The 21,917-nt window shown below is 38.3% G+C and overlaps 1 long non-coding RNA gene across 1 annotated transcript; it reads left to right on the forward strand.

Moving 5' to 3' along the window:
- Positions 1-13,253: 13,253 nt before the first annotated feature.
- Positions 13,254-21,072, forward strand: LOC147837509 (uncharacterized). Its single transcript, XR_015476989.1, has 3 exons — positions 13,254-13,364; positions 18,640-18,779; positions 20,771-21,072. It is a non-coding gene; the product is annotated as an uncharacterized LOC147837509 (long non-coding RNA).
- The last annotated feature ends 845 nt before the right edge of the window (positions 21,073-21,917 follow it).

Genomic DNA, 21,917 nt, shown 5'->3' on the forward strand with positions numbered 1-21,917 from the left:
TTCACTGGACTTAAACCCCATCGTCGTGGTCAACTCCTCTCTGCGTTACACTACTGGACAAACTGGTAACACCGTCCACATGGAGGTAAGCAATCAGCTGGTGAGCATGAATCGGAACAACATCATACCACCCCGCATCATTTGATTTAAAGACGAAATGCAGCCATAAGTACCTCCAGAAATGTATATAGGACTATGTTTTTAGAATTAACCTATGTTGAAAAAGGCTGAAACAACCTAATTATTGATGTTATTTTGGGACAACTTAATTGTTTTATGTTCAATCAACTTACAAGTTGTTTCCACTAATGAGTTACACAAATCGAATTGAGTTACACAAATCGAATTGTGTGGAACCCAGCATATTTAACAGTGTAGATATAATGCTCACTAATATCAAATGAATTCTTCAATTGTTAATAATTTTCATAAAAAAAAAAAAAACCCAAAGGACCTGAATGAGAATTGGCAACATTGTGCACCTTAGAAAAGTCACCAGGAATCTCAGTTACATGGCTGTCAGGGTAAATTGAACATCAATCTCTGCCAAAAATAAATAAATAAATAATAAAATACTTGATGTAATTTACATCCTGGCTCTTGTACATGTCAGATGTCTTCTATCGATCTCCCGAATGGCTATTCCTGTCCTGAAAAGCTGCTCGAATGCACTGTAAAAAAAAATCCCCACAGATCCAAAGTAGAGCATCGTGCAGATTTGAGTATGCAATAAAAACAAGGAAATAAGTTGACCTATCTAGAACTAGCCTAGTACGACACGAATTACCATACTGGAGACACACAGGACTCCCTCTAGTGGGAATTACTAACCTCTACAGCAGGCGGACACATAATATGAAGTGTTTTTTTATTAGGATTAGAACTACTGTGGGTTGAATTGGTCTGTTGAACTGCACACAGTGCCTTCCACTAACCTATGCACTCTTTGTAAATATAAGAAAACAATGTGGTGGAAAATGTATTATTAAAACCATTTTAGATTGATATTTTGTTTAAAATATTAACAAAAAATAAAACATTGAAAAATTGAAGACAGCACAATAAGCTAAATAGTTTTTTAAATATGTGTTGCAATTATTGGAACCCCTACACTGTAAAAAAAGATGGATTTTTTTACATGAGTAAACCTGTTTGGTTTAAATCAAGCATGTTGCGTTATGGTTATGAAGTAAATGAACTATGTTTCTAATTATACTTGAGTCAACTTAACAAAAGTCAGCGTAGTAAACTTAACTTAATAAATTAAGTCAACTTAACAATTCCCAGTTAGGTAAAGTCAACTTGTTGCTTTTCCCAGAGATGGGTTGCGGCTGGAAGGGCATCCGCTGAGTAAAAACGTGCTGGATAAGTTAGCGGTCCATTCCGCTGTGGCGACCCCGGATTAATAAAGGGACTAAGCCGACAAGAAAATGAATGAATGAATGAATGAATGAACTTGTTGCTTTTAAGTGAGTCAACCGGTTGCTTTTAAATCAAACATGTTGCCTTAAAATTATTAAGTAAATTAACTATGTGCTTAAATATGATTTAGGAAAGTCAACATAAAAGGGAAATTAGTCATCTTAACTTAATAAAATAAGTTAGGTCATCTTAAAAGATCTAAGTTACAATAGGTTTACTTTAATATTTTGAGTAAAGCCAACTTCATTCATCCATTCATTCATTTTTTTTTCAGCTTAGTCCCGGGATCACCACAGCGGAATGAACCGCCAACTTATTCAGCAGGTTTTTACGCAGCGGATACCCCTCCAGCTGCAACCCATCTCTTGGAAACATCCACACACACTCATTCACACTCATACACTACGGATAATTTAGCCTACCCAATTCACCTGTACCCCCTGTCTTTGGACTGTGGGGGAAACCCACGCAAACGTAGAGACAACATGCAAACTCCACACAAAAACGGCAACTGACCCAGCCAAGGCTCGAACCAGCGACCGTCTTGCTGTTAGGTGACAGCACTATCTAATGCGTGACTGTGTCACCGTAAATCCAACTTGATTCTATTAAATAAAACATGATACCTTAAAATTATAAAGTAAAAGAACTACAGTATGTGCATGATATTTTTAAGTCAATTTAGTCAACTTAGCATAATATAGTAACCTAACATATTAAGTTAAATTTAAAGATTAAGTTTAATCAAGACCTCTTTTTTCTTTTACGAGGCTTAAACAAAGGCCAATCTCACTCAGTCATTTATCTCAATGTGTAAAGGCAAAGAAAAGAGCTGCGATTGGAGACAAAACCTTGATGAGCTTTACAACATGGGAAGTGGTTATAAGAAAATGTCAAAAACACTTGACATTACAAAAATCCAGTCAACTGAAGTGTTATGAATCCATCTGGAATAGGGTGTGTGTTTATGTGTTTCACTGTTCAAAATCACTGCATAAATCCCCAACAATCACAGTTGGAGAACTACAGAAATTAGTTTACTCTTCAGGTCATGCATTCATTCATTTATTTTCCTTAGGATTAGTCTCTATTTCAGAGATCACCACAGTGGAATGAACTGCTCTAGCATTTGTTTTACACAGCAGATGTCCTTCTAGCCACAACCCAGGACTGGAAAACACCCATACACACTCAATTTAGTTTATTCAATTCACCTATAGTGCATGTGTTTGGATTGTGGGGGAAACCAGAGCACCCGCAGGAAACCAACACGAACACGGGGAGAACCTGCAAACTCCACACAGAAATGCCAACTGGCCCAGCCTGGACTCAAACCAGCAACCCTCTTGTTGTAAGGCAGTAGTGCAAACCATTGAGCCAATGTGCCACTGCTTCAACCTTTAACTTTTTTTAACCCAAATTGCTCGGTTAAAGAGTCTAGACTTTAAAATACAATCCAAACCAATATTTTTTTTTAGAGTGAAAAAAGCTTTAAAACATCATTGCTGTTCTCATAATTCAGTATAGGCTATCTGGCTTGTGTTCAGGTCAGAAATTCTCCACAATGCCTGTCCGACATTATACTCAGAGTTCAACAAATAGTAAAAATGTTTAAGGCCATGTCCACACTAATACATTTTTGTTTAAAAACGCTCATTTTTTTCTCTCTGTTTTGGCGTTCCATCCACATGGAGATTACCTATTTAGGAAAGAAAAAAGGTATCTTTTTGAAACCACTGTCGTGAATTTGAAAAATAATGTTGCGTTTCAGTCATGTGATACGTGAAGTTTATTCATAAACTAATTTCGAGAGGAGCACGTGATTATAATTGAACACGGCTGGTTCTGCATTAGCATGCTTGATCCACCAATCAGGCCATTCCTAACCACTATAAAGAGCCAGGGTTTTCTCACTACAGTCATCTTTGATTTGAAGAACCCCCCTTCCACCCTACCTTTTCACCTTTCCCTCCATAGGGCAGCACGGTGGCTCAGTGACTAGCACTGTCGCCTCACAGCAAGAACGTCACCGGTTCTAGTTCCTTAACAGGCCGGTGGTCGTTTCTGTGTGTAGTTTGCATGTTCTTCCCGTGCTTGCGTGGGTTTTCCCCGGGTTCTCCGGTTTCCTCCCACATTCCAAAAACATGTACAACAAGTTAATCGTTAAATCTAAATTTCAATACAGGTAATCTAATAATGCAGCACATCTTTTAATAGCCTTCAATCTTAATCTTTAGCTATTATAAAAAGGGGAGTTGTCGAGATCTACCTGAGCTCGAGGCTCCCCTCTCTACCTCCAAACGGGAGGGAGCCCAGGGCTCAAGAACCTTCGAGCTCAGGGCTCTCTCCTGGGACAGCATGCCAAACTTGCTTATAATCAATCATCAGCTAAGTGTGAACTCTTGAAAGTCATGTGACCAATTTAGCTAACATGGTTGTCCATTTTGACAGCTTTATTAAAAATTAATGTCCAACCCAGGCTCATTCTGATTATGTACCCTTATATATTTCTGGAGAGCGCCAAATATGTCCCAGATATTTTTTTTTTTTGTTTTGTTTTTTTTTGCAGTTCTTGTTTTCATGAATCCACTAGAGGCTGCTGTGTACGCTTTTTGAGATCTCAATTTTTTTAATGCGAGTGCCATTCGTGCCTACTGTTATCACGTAAATCCACCAGAGGCCTCTCTCAACTGACTGACGACTGACTGATTAACCAACTGACTGATCCACCCAACCACCCACCTCCCTAAACTCAACCGACAGTGTTTTCAAAAGCAATCCAGAAAAAGAAAAAACCCTAGCTGCAGCCTGATTTTTACAACGTTTTCAGATTTTACCACATCCTCACCCTGTTATCTGCTTGTTTATTTTATTTTTTGGACTCTGTTTTTTGTTTTATTTGCTTTCTGGAACCATTATTCACCAGACTCGAACCCCGTCATCACATTCAACTCCTCTATACACGTCAAATCCTCCAGCATACATGTCGAACTACTGGACAAACTGGTAACAGTGGAAATGTCAACGGTCAGCTAGCACAAAAAAAGACCAGCATCATACCGCCCCTACTGCAGCACACTTATCTGGCTACATAATTTGTGATCTCCAGAAATGTATATAGGACTATGTGTTCAGAATGAGCCTATGTTGACAATGTCAGTTGGTACATGATCCGTATTGCCTCTCTACAAAGGAATGTTTACTGGGAGCTATTCTTTCATTGCGGAAGTAGACGACAGTTTCATAGAGATGGAAAGTGAATAAATATCAGGTTAATTGTAGGTAAAAGCATCATACGTCTGGGTGTATGTGCAAAACAAAAGTGTTTTCAGTCATTTTAGTGAGAATGAAGGAAAGAATTAAAAATTATAATGTGGACATGGCCATTTTCAAGTTTATCCAGATTAGTGTAGACATAGCCTAAGAGGTTTGAAAAAACAGTTTGGTGCTTAATTTTTTAAGCAAAAGATCCAAAGATTAAACAATAAATGTATTTATTTGATGTCTTTCTTTGCTAATGTTAACCAAGGGTGTTAATATTGGCACTGTAAGACAGTCTGTGCATTACACGGCTGTTTTAGGCTGGATGTTTGCATCTGCACGTAAACTTTCTGCTGCAAAGGACAAAAGGTCCCTCTGAGAGGAATACTGCGAATTTGCATGCAGACTGTAAAGCATTATAATGATATTTACAAGTGAGCCAGCTCGTCTGGATAAGCTGTTTAACAGAATTATTGACCTAAAAATAAAAACAGTCATCATTAACAAGGCTCATGTTGTTCCAGCACTCGATTGTTTTATTTCCTGTGTTAAATTGTTAAGGAGACGTTTGGGGGAATGTCCGAGACTTTGCTGAACATTTATATTGTCAAGCGCCTGACATCTTCACATTGCTGTTTAATGTCATAAATCAGTCTGATGGATGCGGATTTAAAGAGACAGTTCACTTAAAAATGAATGCTCATAAAAACAAGATGGTTTAAAAAATGTACTGTTTGATATCAGTAACGAAAACTAAACCATTTTTAAGATGTCACTTAACTTTGCAATATTATAAATATTTATATTTCAGACTGATGGTACACTTCATTTATTTAGGGATCCAAAACTGATGCTCCGATTAGGACAGTGATATTGAACATTTTTCATTGTTAATAGTTTCTAAGTCTTCTAGAGTTCTGCTTGATTATGGTATTATTCAAATATGATTGTTAATGAGCGGTAATATATGATGATTGAGAGCTGTTTGAGCTATTAGTGTCAGCGTTGACTGTTTGCGGCGAGACTCGTGACTTGGGAAGTGAAAATCGTATTGGAGACATCCATATGACAAATATCCATCCAAATCGCGCAAATTTGTTTGTAATGAGCTTTTCTGAAGTGACAATCTGGGGCATTAACGCTAAATTTAACCCATTCAATCTCGCCTGTCATTAGAAGGTTTTTATTTTCATTTCTTTTATAAATCTCTAAAAGTTTACCAACTGGTGTCCTGCAAATATACAAAAAAATAAAATAAAGATAGATATGTTCAGTGTCACATGCTTAGTGTAAAGGTCACATGACCAGATCAGTTTCATTTTGCACTTTGGGAAGATAATGGCTGCATCAAAACTCCAAATAAAGGTTAGTAAACTATGTCAACATAATGCTATTAATATATATTGTGGTTGGTATTATCTTTGAGGTGTCTAATAGTAATATATGAGTTTAAATAGAATAGATTTATTGAATGCGTAAGCATGTTGACGGCCCCAACTGAAATAATACAGGGCATTTAGGTATAAAATATATACATTAAAATGTTACAGTGACTAAGTTATACACAGTAAAACCCAAGAGTTCAGGTAACTCAAACCATTTGAGGAAACTGATTGCAACAAACCATTTAAGTTCAAAAACTAATCCTAATGAGTACTGTGAACTTACTCCATTTGAGTAAATGAAGCATTTTGAGCACATTAAAACCCAATAAATGAAGAGCACTCAAATCAACTGAGTACTGTAAAACCCAATAAGTTAAGGCAAGTCAAACCATTTGAGGAAACTGATTGCTACAAACCATTTGAATAAAAAAACTAATCTATATGAGTACTGTGAACTTCCACTATATGAGTTCATTTAACTTGGACTTGGCAAATTTGTAGACTCTACTTGGTTTGACTGTGTTAGGTGAACTTTAACCTGGATCCAGTAGATAAAATAAAGAACTTTAGTAAACTGTACTGAAGTTCTTTAAAGGGTCACAAAACACCAAAACACATTTTTTGAGCTGTTGACAGTTGTATATGTGTCTCACACTGCTAAAAACACTATTAGGACACATATATCTCACTAAAAAGTTTTTGCGTTATTCAAACTAAAATTAAAATTAAAACTAATTTTTGAAGCTGCGTCAGGGCCATGAGATCTTAGCGTGTATTCCAGCATGTAGACTGGACGTCTGTACCTGGGAGTAGCTTATTGCGTCTCTGAGTGTGCTGCATTCATTCATGAGTAAGACTTGGTTCAAACCAATCAGTGTGCTCTATTGTGTATGTGGTGCAACTTCATTAATATGCATGATAGCTTTGAAGAGTGTTTTATCCTAAAAAAACAGTGTTCAGACAGCAAAGAGACAACACACGTTTTGTTGCCAACAGAAGTGGGAAAAGAATAAGAATTATTTAGAGATACAGGTCGTCCGTGTTGCTTTTATAATGTGCTGCAAAGAAGGTTTTGTTTTCATTTTCCAGCTATGAGAGCGCAACTGGACTCACATGTGGATCAGTGCACGCAACACGCAGCAGAAATATGTTTGTACAGAACATTTTTTACTCGAGAGCTTTTCTTATCTGGAAATGGTGAAATTCGGATTTACCGCTCGTCTCCTTTTAAAAAAGACGCAGCTTCAATTGGTGTTGACTGTCCTGTCTCTACAGATTTGGCAAGTGTGTGTGCAATCAGTGCCCTTTGCTCATTTAGATGGCAAAGTTATAGTTCGTAACATCAGCAGTACTCTTTCAGTGTTTGAAGACAGACCTTAGTTAAAATGATTTCAAAGTTACTAAAGTTTACAGTACGTTAATATCACTACAATATTATGGACTAAAAGATCTGCTGTAAATGCTGCTCTCCGAGTTTTAACATGAACATTGCAAGCAAAAAATTACCGACCGTTGTGTTGAATTTTCACCGCATTTTGTGACAGGATAGTCTACACACACAGCTTTCTGACCTACCGAGTGCATCTGAGTTCCCGAGAAATGCAGAAGTTTTTTTTCTCTTACACGACGTGCGGTTTCAAACATTTCACTGTCATTAAACAAAGTCACTGTCTTTCTCCCCTGCGTCTGTGTGTTTGTTTTTCCTCTGTAAAAATCAGCACGTGCCTAAATGGAAACTCCCATTTTTATTCAAATCCTTTTCCCTCCCCCGACACTTCCACCTAAACTGAACTAGACACACCCACTTTCCTGACTTTTTCCAAACTAGAAGTGTGAAAACACCCTGCTGAAACGGGGGGTTTCATGGCCCTTTAAGTAAATTTGACTAAAGGTTGGAGCCATGCAGTATACCACATTTAAGTCAGCAGGTGGAGTAAGATCTGCACATGCGCAGACGGAAGGTGCATTCACTCGCGTGGCGTCATTTGAATGGGATTCAAACAGCCAATTTCACAATGCGAAAAGAGAAAATACATAAACATTTTCCGTTTTGTGGACACACAAATGATATATTTGTAAAGTTGCCATTTTCCTTGAGTGGTTTTCAGGTTATTGTTAACCTTAGAAGCCCTAATGTTATTATTCTTTCACTCAGTTGTGGTATTTTATATACTTATTGAACCCTGATTATGAACCCACATGTTGGAATAATTACTTTTACTACGTTAGTTCATAATACTTGATATAAAGTTAACATGATTTAATTTAGGGGTAGCACGGAGGCGTAGTGGGTAGAATGTTCGCCTCACAGCAAGAAGGTTGCTGGTTTGGGCCTCGGCTGGGTCAGTTGCCGTTTTTGTGTGGAGTTTGCATGTTCTCCCTGTGCTCTGGTTTCCCCCACAAGTCCAAAGACATGCGGTAAAGGTGAATTGGGTAGGCTAAGTTGTCCGTGGTGTATGTTTGTGGATGAGTGTGTGTGGACTTTAGTCACACTGTTTGCCAGTGATGGGTTGCGGTTGGAAGGTCATCCGCTGCGTAAAACATATGCTGGCTAAGTTGGCGGTTCATTCCGCTGTGGCAATCCCTAGATTAATAAAGGGACTAAGCTGAAAAGAAAATAAATGAATGAATGGCCTATGTAAATGTGAAGTAAAAATTAATCTTCTACATGAATAAATAGTACTAATGCGATAAAGTTATGATTATTTAATTGAATTAAGGCAACCACATAATTAAATTGAGTAAACTTAACAAATTACTTCTTACAGTGTAGTTCATTTAGAAAAGTGGCATAAGGTAGAATTTTTAGATGAATCCTCTGTTGAACTGCATCCCAATCATCACAAATACTGCAGATAACCTATTGGAACCTGCATGGGCTCAAGATTCTCACAGTCATCAGTCAAGTTTGGTGAAGGAAAAATCATGGTTTGTGGTTACATTCAGTATGGGGGCGTGCAAGAGTGGATGGCAACATCAACAGCCTGAGGTATCGAGACATTTGTGCTGTCCATTACATTACAAACCACAGGAGAGGACAAACTCTTTAGCAGGATAGCGCTTCTTCTCATACTTCAGCCTCCACATCAAAGTTCCTGAAAGCAAAGTCAAAGTGCTTCAGGATTGGCCAGCCCAGTGACAAGACATGAACATTATTGAGCATGTCTGGGTTAAACTGAAGGAGGCACTGAAGATAAATCTAAAGACTCTTAATGAACTCTGGGAGTCCTGAAAAAAATATTTCTTTGCCATTCCAGATGACTTCATTCATAAGTTTTTTTGAGTCATTGCAGAGATGTATGGATGCAGTCCTCCAAGCTTATAGGAGTCATACACAATATTCATTCTTTTTCCACTGCACCATGACTTTATATTCTATAATGTATTTTATTTCTGTTAAGTGAAGAGACTTTTGTTTGAGCAAAGTCAGACCTTAGTGTCCTATTTAAATAATAAAATATCAAGGCATGATCATATTTTATTTTAGTGAAATAAACGTAATCTAGAGACCTTTGCCTTCCATATAAGCCACTTTATTTTGATATAGTAATTTTCAAGGGTTACCAATATACCAATATTTCCATATTTACATGTCTGGCATGAAAAAAATGGATTAAATGAGATTAGACCTGAGTGGAACAAAAAGTTAAAGCACACACTCTTTTTTTTTTTCTTTCATGAACGTAAAGATGTAGGCTTCCTGAAACTAATGAAAGACAGATGTAGTTATGTCTTCATATTCGCATATAACAACAAAAGCATTAGAGGAGCAGATACGAGCAGGCGTCCCTGAAGAGCGTCTATTGTTGGAGATTACGGCTGACCCAAAAACTCCGAGAGTTCAGAAGACTTGTTGCATCTTCAGCTTCAAAGACACAAATGTCCTGGGATCCAATTTAGTTTTTCTGTCGGTGTAAATAGTTACGTGCGAGTGCGTGAGCGCACGACAGAATATAACTCTGAGGAAAGAAAGTAGGAGATGTTCTAGTGGAGATTCACACTCGTCACCTGTTATCTGCTCGCTCAGTGATCTCCGCAGACGCTTTACAGTGTCTAATAAAAGATGAAAGGCAAAACGCATGTCAGCTCACCTGCGCTGAAAACACTACATGTTAGTTTCCCTTCGTCTTTTGTTCTGTTCTGTTTGATAGCAGCTACAGTACATTGGAGAGAATGTTTCGGTCTGGGATCAAACCATGTCTGTGCTGCACTCATCAATTATTGAATATCAGTGTGCACATTTAAACTAAAAAATGAATAAATATAACCGATATTTTGGTGTATGAGGTATAATAGGGGTGAAACAGATGTCAAACTGTAAAAGTGTGATAACTTTTTTTTTTTTAAATTTAACTTATATAATAACTATTATGTAATATTATTTTAAGACTTTTATACATGTTGACCGAGATTTAAAGAAGATACACATAAAATGTAATTTAGTATAAACAAAAGTTAATATGCCTAAAAATCTTGTCAGACTTAAACATATTTAGAAAAATTATTAATTGATGACAGACTGTAATAAAAAAAACTTAATAATGGATCAAAACACTAATTCGTTTTTGTCCTTCAAAGTAACTACCTATATACTGACTACTCCGCCCACACCCTCTTCTGATTGGCTGTGATTTTTGATTAACTATTTGAAGATTGAAGACTATTTGAAGAGAAACCCGTTTCCTCTTCTAATTGGCTGAAATTTTTGATTGACAGCTAACAGATTGACTCCAACTTAAACCAGCTTTTGATTGGCTGTGATCTTTGATTGACTATTTGAAGAAAGAGTTTGCCCATATCCTCTTTTGTTTGGCAATCATTTTTAATTCACCATTTGCAAAGAAACTCTCTTCTGATTGGCTGTGAATATTGATTGACTACTTGAAGAGAGACTCTGCTCATACCTTTTTGATTGACTATAATTTTTGATTAACTACTTGCAGAAAAACTCCGCCCATACCCTCATCTGATTGGCTGAGATTTTTGATAGGCTGCTTGCAAAATGACTCCACCTATATCAGCTTCTGATTGGCTATGATCTTTGATTGACTACTTAAAGAGAGAGACTTCCCATAACCTCTTTTGATTGGCTATCTTTTTTTTTATTCACCACTTGCAGAGAAACTCCGCCCACACTCTCTTCTGATTGGCTGTGCCCTTTGATTGATCGCTTACAGAGAAACTCCACCAACACTGTCTACTGATTGACTGTATTATTTGATTGACCACTTGCAGAGAGATCTGCCCACAGGCTCTTCAGATTGGCTATAAAGTTTGATTGACGGCTTGCAGAGATACTCTACCCATTCCCTCTTTTAATTAGCTTGTGTTTGTTGATTGAGTGCTTGAAGAGAGAATCTACCCACATGCTCTTCTGATTTGCGATGATGTGATTGACTCCACTCACATTATTTAATGATTGGCTACGATGTTTGATTGAGTTAGTTGCGCCTCATAACCATGTCAGTCTGATGCCAACAACAACAACAACAAAATGCTTGCTGCTGCAGTCTTGGAAATAAAGGTACAACATTTCAATGAGACAAGTAAATTTAGTTTTGAAGCTTTTTACAGTGCTTACATGTAGATTTTAGGTAATTATATGAACTTTAAAGGTAAATGTACAAACCCTTGTGGTACATACTGTACTGTACATGTAGGTTTTGAAAAACTACCACCCCATGGACAGCTTTTGTATCTTTACTTCTAAGACTGTGAATTTATATCCAATCACAATCACTCTTTCACGTTTTCCACATTTTTCTGGATGTTGTTTTTTAAGAAACATTGATAAAAATATAGACTTTACCAAATATTAAACTCACAGCATCTTGGTTCATCAAAGCTGATCTTGCCGGAGACAGGAAGCTTCTAAAACGGTGGCAGATTTTCTGTCCGCACCAGTATGACACCTCGATTTAGAAGCCTGCTAAGAAATTCAAAAGCATAGCTCAGCCAACTGTATCAAGGTGGGCTATTAGTGTGTGTGGACTTGTGTGTGTGTGTTTGTGTGCTACTTTGCAGACAGTGAAGCCTGAAATTTTCCATCAGTCATCTGGCTGTGACCTGGATGAGGCAGCCTGGTGGATGTCAATAGCTCTGTCCGATAGCTCCTCTGGTCGCTGAAACAGATAAGTAATGGCAAAATCTTTTAATGGACACTGGTCAGTGAGGCAGCGCTCGAAGCATCTGACAAGAGCGGCGGCTCCTTCATCTGATCAAGAGGAGGGTTATGATTATAATAAGGGGTTTGCTTGCAGTTCAAGTTTTGGAGATCTGAAAGATGAGAAGTTTGTTTGAGATACATTTCGCAATGACAAACATAGATTATGTAAAATGTGTTGGTTGAATATACATATGTATTATGCTTCTTATGCAAAGTGCTTGTCGCAACATAGGCTCATTCTGAAAATGTAGCTCTATATACATTTCTGGAGATTACAAATTATATAGCCAGAAGTATGTATGGCTGCATTTAGTCTTTAAAACGAAGGATACGGGGCGGTATGACGGCGATCCTTTTTGCGCTTACCAGCTGACAACTTACCTTTATAGAAGGTTTAGGGAAGTGGGTGGGTGGGTCATTCGGTGCATTTGAAAACACTATTGGTTGTGTTCAGGGAAGGAGAAGTGTGGGTCGGTTAATTGGTCAGTCAGTCATTCTCTTAGTCGGTTTGTCAGTGGAGAGCAGCTGCTGGTGGATTTATGCAAAACGAGCAGGCATGAATGTCACTCGCGAGAGAAATTTTAGATCTCAACAATTGGAATTGGAAATTTTCCTAGTCTATCTGTGTTTCAACCAGTCAGGTTAGAACACCTATATGTATGATGCAGTTACTGATGTTATGTGAGAGTATAACTGTTATTAATTTGTAATTGTAAGCTGAGTGGCCTAGGAACTCTTCAGTAAACTTAATTTATTTATTTGAATCTCTGACTCCGGCTTTTTTTTATCTGACAGACTGGTCATTCTTTGGGTTAAAACTGTAAATTACCCCTATATGTTTTTAGAATGAGTCTGAGTTGGCATAAACCTAACCATAACCCTAAACTTAATCCAGGGGTGTCCACACTCGCTCTTGGAGGGCCGGTCTCCTGGAGAGTTTAGTTCCAACCCTAATCAAACACACCTGAACCAGCTAATCAAGCTCTTACTAGATATACTAGAAACGTCCAGGTAGGTGTGTTGAAGCAAGTTGGAGCTAAAGTCAGCAGGACACCGGCCCTCCAGGACCGACTTTGGACACCCCTAACATAGATGTTAATTCAGGAAGATGTGCTGCTTGGTGAAATCAGGTTGTTGTTTTTTTGGCTTAGCATGTTTCTAAAATGAGTTAGCATTATTGCCCCAATGCTATAGCTTTGTTAGCATTTTTGATTCAATACACTACTGGCATGTTTTAGCATGTTGCTTACAGGCTTCTGACTTGATCACCAAACTTTTAGTGTGTTTTAGCTCATTGTTAGCAAGCGTTAACACATTTTTAGCACATAGCATGTATCTTACAGGTTGGACCACACTGTTAGTGATTCATCTCATAGTCATGTTTTTAATCCATGATACATTTAGCACATTGCTATAATGTTTTAACATGTTTTATTAAATGTACACTGATTCTAATATGTTTTACCACACTGCTTTACCACATGTTATTGATTGTGGTTTTAATACTAGGTTTAAAAAGTTAATCAAAGCAAACTAACCTAAAATAAATGTCATTATGAATGTTTGGAAAGCTTCAACAGTTTAAAGTTTGCATAGCCTAGATAGATACACTGCTAGCTTGTTTTAGCACATTTTAACACATTAACACCCTGATTCACAACACTGTTATTGCTACCATGTTCAACACAATTTAAAGCCTTGCATGCACAGTATGCTTTAACACACAGCTAGCATGTTTTTGGTATGTTGACCGCATGTTTCTAAGATTATTTTGTTAGATTGTCCCCACTGTTAGCATGTTTTAACATTGTTAGCATGTTCAATTCAACACACTCCTAGCATGCTGCTAATGCGATTACAAAAATGCAAGCTCATTGTTTGCATGTTTCTAGCATGATTTACTACATTAAAACATTTAGGACAAAGCTAGCATGTTTTACCACACTGCTAGTATGTTTTAACATATTATCATGGCTCATTGCATTAAATTGGGTATTATTTGTGAACTGAAGTAAACAGAATGGACTGAATTCATTCTTAGCAAATCTTGCAAAGCACAAATCATGTTGAACGCATGATCGTTTCTAAGCTCATTTTGCAAGACTGTCCCCACTGTTAGCATGTTTTAGCATTATTAGCATGTTGAATTTAACACGGTCCAAGGATTTAGCTAGTATGATTTCTAAAAATAATAGTGTCTTTTAGCTCATTGTTCACATGTTTCTAGCATGATTTACTACATTGTTAACACATTTAGCACATAGCTAGCATGTTTTAACACACTGCTAGTATGTTTTGACATATTATCATGGCTCATTGCATTGAATTGGGTTTTATTTGTAGACAGAAATAAACAGAATGGACTGAATTCCTTCCTACTTAACTAACAGGACACAAATCATAGACTTATTGAATGAGGCTGTGCTACATAATGTCTAGTGATGTTTTATTCATGTATGAAACTGACATAGAATCAAAACCGATTTTAGATTTTGGCACTCAGTGGTTAAAAACAATACCTTTTTTGTTAAGTACACATGCATACTTCTAACTCAAATGTATTTACCATTGCACCCCATATAATTCAGTTCTAGTTCATACATTTAAAAATGCAGAATCACTATTTGAAAGTAATTTTCTCTGGCAGTAGCAGTGCTACTGAATACACCTCGGATCCACAGCAGTAAATGAGCAGCAATGACCTTGTACTTCAAAATCCTAATTGTTTTTCCTGCCAGCGGCCGCACAGTCAGCCTCTCTGCCCCGAGTTAGTGAGCTTCTCTCTCCGTCCCGCAGGGGCATAACCCCTTCCTCACTTGAATTCACATCAAACCAGTCAAACATAACATCCCTCTTTCCACCATGCACAGACAACGAGAATTAATCTCAGTTTAATCTCTGTTATTGAGTTCTTCTGAGTGTTAGAAAGAGATACTCGCTATCCTGCAATTAGAACAATCAAGGGTAATTTGCTACAGAGCAAACCACCAATTTTGTGGGGCCCACATCATTGCCTGTTTATACTTTTAGATGTGGATGAACCCAAATGTTGGATTTAATTTTTGGTAGCATTTTACAATATGGTTGTATTAGTTACAGCTGTTTAATGCATTTGTTAAAGGTGCAGTAGGTGATCTGCCAAAATGCTGATTAACATAATATCTTTGACAGCCCCTCCCCTGCCATCCAAAGCCATGCCTCCTGATATTATGAACATGAATCTTATCTATGATAGCAGTGGCTAATGTCATTGCAAAACTTAATAATACTACAAATCTGAACAAAAAATATCTAGCACGTTTTTCAATTGTGTAGCAAGCAAAACTTGTTATAATGCGCAATATTTCATGCATGCAAGGATCGCTGGTCTCACTCTCTTATGCGCTTTGTCCTAAAATGACAACTGTATGCTTAGTGGTTGGCCGGCGGTGTGCAGGAATTACACTTATTACTAAGCCATACTTGACTGAATATTCAAAGTAGCATGGTAACAATATAGAGAGCGCGTCACAGGCTGTCCCTGTTCATAAATGAAACAATGTCCGTACATTATCGATGCTGTAAAAGGTTTTATGAAATTGAAAATAGAAATTGAACATCAATCTTTCGCCAGAAGATTTCAGTGGCTGAACAACATTTCTGTGCAAATAACCCATTTGTAAAACAACACAATCTACATCAGCTTTCGAGGACTAAAATAGTTTTAAAACATAACATTACCTGTTTAAAAAAAAAATTTCACCTGTGGTGTCATCCTTCCTCCATCGTGCAAAAGCAATGCCAATATTGATTCAGGATTTGCCAAAGTTTTGATTCAGCATTTGTTTTTACCGCTCTCTCTCTCTCTCTCCCCCTCTCTCTCTTTCTTTCTCTCTCTTTCTCTTGTCCATGTGAATGTGGCTCCCGTGCACGCAAAAACAGTGGATCTGCATGAGCATGTGCGCAGGTGTCCAAATCTACATTTGTTTAAAGACAGTTTGGGCTACTTATCAAAATTGTGGAATTTTAATTTTAATAATTTTTTTAGTCTTATGCCTCACCCAGAATATAAAATACATATAAATACATTTAGATAATTTACTTTAAGCATTACAATTGGATTGTGAAGAGATTTTCAACCAGCACAACAAAAAATGTTTATGAAGACAACCGACTACTGCACCTTTAACATGTGTGTGTATATATAACGACAACACATCTGTTAAGCATTACTCAGTCTTTGCATATAGTAATGTGTTATTTAATGCATTAGTTAGCATGAACAAACCATGTAAAGTGGTTGGTTTTGTATACTTGACTTGCATTCAGGTTAAAATAACACAGCAGTTTAGGATTTGTACATAATACACACATTGTATATCATTAAGTTTAAGGTCATTTTAAAATATTAACGTGTTATATCTCAAGCTTTTTGAGATTATCTGAAATATTTGAGACTCTGAAAATTACAAATGCACAATCTAGACAATATATTTGATGCTGTCATTGTGAAAAGTGGAAATTGTACTGTGCAAGTCTCTTAGATGCCAAAGGGAATATGAGGTTAAAAGCAGTCATTTGTAAATTATGACTTTATAACCAATCATCTTGTCTCGTGTACAATGAACATCCTGAGGCAGAAGAAAAAAAAATTACATAACAAACAATACAGGAAGAAGCATTCTCAATAATTGTGCATAATGTTCTTGCTGTGTGTGAGTAAGCTAACACAAAAGCTAAAGCTTTTACTCTGTAGGAAAAAAACTACTTTTCTGTTTTGTTGCCACATGTGAGGTTACTCCATTACCCTCTGAATTTTTATTATGCAGCATGGTGCACAATATATGTACAAAACGCACTTTGACCCTTTCTATTTTCCCGGCCCATTAGAGCACACAACTCGCAGCTAAAAGGAGAAAATGGGAAAACAGGACAAATAAACTTGTGTTTATCAAACTTATGCCTTTTTCCTCGTGTCTGCCCTTTTATCACGTCTGTGTACATTTTCTGCTGGGTTCAGGGATTCAGAGCACTTTTTGTGCAGCTGGTAAACTAATCTCACAAATCAAAAGTGAATGTTCCTGGTCTGAACATGAGAACGTTCAATGTTAATGAAGATGTATTGATACACCATCTTGAGCAGATAGCATTATGTAGCATTTGTATAGGACAAATCAAAAAGTGTCAGTTAAAGGGGATATATTACGCCCCTTTTTACAAGAGGCAAAATAAGTTTCTGACGTCCTTAGAGTGTGTAATTTAAATTTTCTGATCAAAATACCCCACACAACTGAGACTTTTAGGCAAGCCAGGCTCATTCTGAAAATGTACCACTGTATACATTTCTGGGGAGCGCCACATATGTCTCAGGAGATACATTTTATTTTTTTATTTTTTTGCAGTTTTGTTTTCGCGTTTCCACCAATGGGTGCTGTGTACGCTTTTTAAAATCTCAAAATCTCAAAATTCTCTTGCGACTGCCACCTGCTTTTCTCACGTAAATCCACCAGAGGTCGCTGTTGACTGACTGACACCTTACTGATCAATCGACTGACCCACCATCCTCCTTCCATAAATCCAACCGACAGTGGCTGTTTCTCAATATGCGTTCTTCAGCGGTCTTGCGTCCTCGTGTTCTCGTGCAATGTCATCATCAGCTGCTTAAGTTCAGTTCCAATACTCAAGACCGCAAGTACGGAGGACGCGTGAAACTTCCCGGATGTGATCTTGATATCGAGGACGCACTGATGCAGACTTGAGCACTGAACTCGCTCTGGAAGTCCCAGAAGTCATTGCGACTGGAGGTGGGAAGCGCAGCATTTTATTTAGATTTATTATTAAAGTTCAGAGATATCACTTATTTACCTCAGTAGTTTCCCTAAATGAAACGGTGAAAGTAAACATTAACATGAATATCTTAATAAAGGAATAAACACATTAAGGGTGTTTGTTTGCTGAAATTCGTATTAAAATTTGTTTTGTTTATATTGTGCAGAGTATATTTATAATGTTTTTATGCAAAGTATATATTTTGAAGAGGGGGGAAACAATAAATTTTTGTATGAGTGCTGTAATGTTTAAACAATTTCCATTTAAAACGTGTGAAGGTCACATGACCATCAGGAAGAACGCAGCATCCCATTTCTCAAAGGACGCATTCTCTGCCGTTCTTCCGAGGACACCTGGCAAGACCGCTCTCCACAAGAACCCAAGTCCGTTCTCTGCGTTCTTGGAATTGAGAAACAGCCAGTGTTTTCAAAAGCACGATTGACCCGCCCACTCACTTCCCTAAACCCAAGCGACAGTTTTAAAAAGTAATCCGAAAAAAGAGAAGCCCTCGTCTGATTTTTACCACGTTTTCAGATTTTACAACATTCTAACCCTGTTATTTACTTTTTATACACTTTTTGGCTTCTGTTTTTGCAGGTTTCTGCTTTCTGGAAACCTTCTTCGCCAGACTCAAACATCGTCAATGTGGTCAGCTCCTCTCTGCGTCTCAAGTCCACCGATGTGCATGGCGAGCCACTGGACAAACTGATAACAGCAGGAAAGCTGTCCATATGAAGGTAAGCGGTCAGCTGGTAAACGCGAAAAGGAACGACGTCACACCACCCCGTAGCGTTCGTTTTAAAGATGAAATGCAGCCATACGTGCTTCTGGCTATATAATTCACAGTCTCCTGAAATGTATATACAGTAGGGCTACGTTTTCAGAATGAGCCTGTGTTGCTTTTAGGCTTTGATACAATTTGTGACTGTTGCTTTAAGATGTGTTGTAATGTTATGTATGTAATATGTAATGTATGTCTTTTGGTTGTAATGTAATTTATGTAATTGCAATAAGCTTTACAATTATAAGAGTGGTCGCTCCTCACCACCACCAGTGTGCAGCATCCACTTGGATGATGCTACGGAAGCCATAGGACAATTGCGCCAGTGCGTTCACCACACGCTAGCTATAGGTGGAGTGAAGACACAGCAATAGAGCTGATTCAGTGGATGGGGATGATTGGTCATGATGGTTAGGGGCCGATGGAGGGAATTTGGCCAGGACACCGAGGTTACACCCCTACTCTATTATGAAAAATGCCATGGGATTTTTAATGACCACAGAGAGTGAGGACCTCGGTTTGACATCTCATTCGAGAGACAGTGCTCACTGACAGTATAGCAGCCCTGGGCATTAGAACTCACACAGACCGCAGGCTGAGCGCCACCTGCTGGCCTCACTAACACCACTTCCAATGTGAAGTAAATCCACACTTGCTAATGAAGCTTTAGGAAACATTTAAGCAACAACACCATTACGTACTCCATCATTGTTGTGTATGTTTGTTTACAATGTAGATTGTGTCAAAGCAACATAAAGTTTTCAGAGTTGAAGTTCAGTTTAGTTCAGTTCAGTGTGGTTTTAATTTTCACTGCTGAAAGTCCAAACACTAAAGAGCAAATCCATCGATGTGCAGCTCCACCAAGTCCTAAGCCAAGCAAGCCAATGGCGACAATGGAGAGGACAAACTTCACCAATTGCCGAAAGTGAAGGAAGAAAATCTCAAGACAAACCAGGCTTAGTCGGGCATGACCATTTCCTCTCTGGCCAAACTTCTTGTGCAGAGCTGCAGTCTAGACTGCTGGAGGCTGGAGAACGCTGGACATCCATCGTGGAGGAGCTGCAGGTGTGAGTAGGACACTGGCTGGTGTGCAGGCTGGCCCTAAATGCAGAGACGAGTCTGCCACTGTGGTCCTTAAGGAATCAGTCTCATGTTCTCCACTCCTCCATGACTACCACAGCATCTGCTCAGGATGCGGCCTGGTCCAGGATTATGGAGACCTCTATGGTGGCATATGGTTTTAATAAAGAATCTTGAAATAAGCTTTCAACATTTATTATAACAAAAACAATGTTTTGAACACAACATAATTTTAATGACCCTGAAGACTGGAGGAATGACTTCAGGAAAATCACACCAATACATCACATTTCAAAATAGATTTAAATAGGAAACGGTTGTTTTAAATTGTAATACTTTTTAACACGGAGCCCTCATACCTTTGAATGCCAGTATATATCACAAAAGCAGAGTCATTGAATTACACAAAACTATAAAAGATCAAAACAGGCTCATTCCTCCAAAGCCGTCTGTTATTTTCTCTCAGAGTTCAGCAGAAAGCGAGTCTTGATAAGCAATCAGCAGCTCACAACTTCCTCCAAATTACACTCTCTCATTTATAATTCACATGGTTAGTAGGAGAAATCCAAACAGCTCTGCGTTTGCTTGTCTGAGAGTGTGCAGATGTGTGTGTGTGTGTGTGTGTGTGTGTGTGTGCGCCACTCTGCTCTTTTAAGAAGGGAAGTTGTGCCACATTCATGAAAGATTCATCCCCTCTTTGAGAGGATTTAGCACTTTTCTGCTTCACCCCAGCACACTTTGCATTGTTTATAAAGGAATCTGCTTTGTGCTGGGCTTTTCAAAACTGACGCTGCTTTGGCACTTTTACAAAAGGCACAAAATAAAACTTCACCCGTTTCATTCCTTCCTTTTTTTCCTCCCTTCTAGTTTACAACCAAAGGAGACGCAAAGTGAACCTCGGAAGGTTGCTGTACGCCAACCTGCTGGAACAAAAACGAAGCAAGCCAATCGATGACTGACAAAAGGTGGATTTTGTTGCTTCTGTGTAAAGCTGGAGCTTTAGCCTCTGAAGTCAATCAATGTTTTTAAAAGGCCTGCACAAATATGAGTCCGCATTTCAATGGCTCTGCTTTGGATAGTTTCTCCATTAATGGTTGGGAGGGAGTGTGTTCATAATCATTGCTGAAATGCATTAAAATTCAATTAAGCATAAATAAACTATTTTCATGCCCCAAAAAGATAGCTTAATTACTCATTAAAGAGTCAATAGCATCAATCAGCCAGTACACTTCAAAACAGTTATACAGTATGAGAGCATGATGTTTTGTCCCACTTCATATTAAGTGGCCTTAACTACTATATACCTACATTTAAATGAATACTTTGGTACAATGCAGTTGTTATATACATGATTTGACATTGTACTCATTTTTATATTATCTATAATTAGATTTGTAAATCATTTCTGTAATTGTATTAATCATTAAACTATTGGCAACTTTACCCACCTATAAACCTACCCACATCATCAAACCTGTCTCTAACTGACCTGTATCACACCACAATAGCACCATAAGTGTTATTGCCGTCTGCTAGCTCTCTGCAACCCTCACATGGTTACCCACTGAAGCTAATCAGGGCTGCGCCCGCTCCGTACCTGCATTGGAGACCACATGGGAGAGCTAGGTTGCTGCCGGAAGTGGTGTTAGTTAGCTCAACCTGTGGACTGTGTAGGTCCTAACCGTCTTTCGGATGAGATGGTAAACCGAGGTTCCAACTCTCTGTGGCTGTTAAAAATCCCAGTAAGTTTCCCTTCCCATCATGGCCTCCTAACCATCCCCATATCATAATTGGTGCGGTGGATGGCGGAGGGGTGTCACGGACGAAAGTAAAGAGGGTTGGGGAGTTGAGGAAGAAAGCACAAGTAAACAGCTGACTGGGGAGGGGGGCGATTTGAAAGGTGGACCGGTGAAATTCAGAGGCGCCGGATCAGATTTCAGAGGCGCCGGATCTGGCGTTTTCCGGCACAAATTAAGCCCTGTGTGTAAGTGCTTGTGTGAATGCAAGAATGTTT

This window comes from Danio rerio, chromosome 1 (genome assembly GCF_052040795.2).
Source record: "Danio rerio strain M-AB ecotype USA chromosome 1, GRCz13ab, whole genome shotgun sequence".
Lineage (NCBI taxonomy): Eukaryota > Metazoa > Chordata > Actinopteri > Cypriniformes > Danionidae > Danio > Danio rerio.